The following is a 1,291-nucleotide window of genomic DNA, read 5'->3' as shown; positions in this document are numbered from 1 at the left end:
TATATATATGTATATATATATTGTTGTTGTTATGTGCTGTTGAGTCAGACCCGACTCATAGCGACCCCTTCTTGGGTTTCCAAGGCAGTATCGCTACGGAAGTAGATTGCCTAACCTTCCTTCTGGTGGGTTTGAACCACCAGCCTTCTGATTAGCAGTCAAGTGCCATATATATACATTTTTTTTTAATCTATCTAGAAATTTTCCCTCCCTTCCCCTCTCATCCCTAGTAACCAACACAGAAAGTTTCCTTCTATGCATAAACCTTACCTTGACTTTTTGCAATAATGGTTTAATACAATATTTGTCCTTCTGTGATTGATTTATCTCACTTAGCTTAATGTCTTCCAAGTTCATCCATGTTATGCAGGGTTTTGCAGATTATACATTATTTTTTATGGTTGTGTAGTATTCCCTTCTATGTATATGCCATAATTTGGTTATGTATTCCTCAGCTGATGGGCACGTAGGTTGTTTCCATCTCTTTGCCATTATGAATAGTGCTGCAATTAACATGGGTGTGCATATATCTATGCATGTCCTGCATGTTACTTCTTTAGAATGTACACCAACTAATGGGATTGCTGGGTCAAATAGTACTTCTATCTCCACATTATTAAGGAATTGCCATACCAATCACCACAGTGGTTGTATCATTTTTCAGTCCCACCAGCAGTGTATGAGAGTTGCAAACTCTCCACATCCTCTCCAACATTGGTTATTTTCTGTCTTGTTGAATTTTGCTATTAATGCTGAGGTGAGATGATATCTCATGGTTGTTTAATTTGCAAATCTCTAATGCCCAAGGGTTACAGGTGAGGAAAGACAACTCAGGGATGCCCAGAGTAGCAGGCCGGAAGAGTAGGAGAAAGGGGATAAAAGCCTTGAACCCGGACAGAAGAGCAGTCAGCCCCAGGGATACAGGTGAGGAGAGACAACTCAGGGACGCCCAAAGAAGCAGGCCAGAAGAACAGGAGAAAGGGGATTAAAAGACAGGAAGCCAGACAGAGGAACAGTCAGTCACAGGGACCCAGGTGGGGGTGATACGAGAGGTCTCCAACAGCAGGACAAACTTGTCTGCCAGTTTGTCCTACTGTGGTGACATGTAGATGTGAGTTTTGAAGCTGAGCCTCTGGTGTTTAAAACCCAGCAAGATGACCCTGGTGAACAGGTAACAGCCTAGCTTGTAGACTGACACAGACTAGGAAGAAGGAAGAGGCCATCCACTTCTGAAAGAATTGGCCAAGGAAAACCTTATGAATAGCAAAGAAACACTGTTTGGTACATTACC

The sequence above is a fragment of the Orycteropus afer genome, unplaced genomic scaffold, assembly GCF_000298275.1.
Source record: "Orycteropus afer afer isolate SDZICR_OR568_19922 unplaced genomic scaffold, OryAfe1.0 scaffold00305, whole genome shotgun sequence".
NCBI classification, from domain to species: domain Eukaryota; kingdom Metazoa; phylum Chordata; class Mammalia; order Tubulidentata; family Orycteropodidae; genus Orycteropus; species Orycteropus afer.
Note: the sequence above shows the minus strand (reverse complement) of the source record.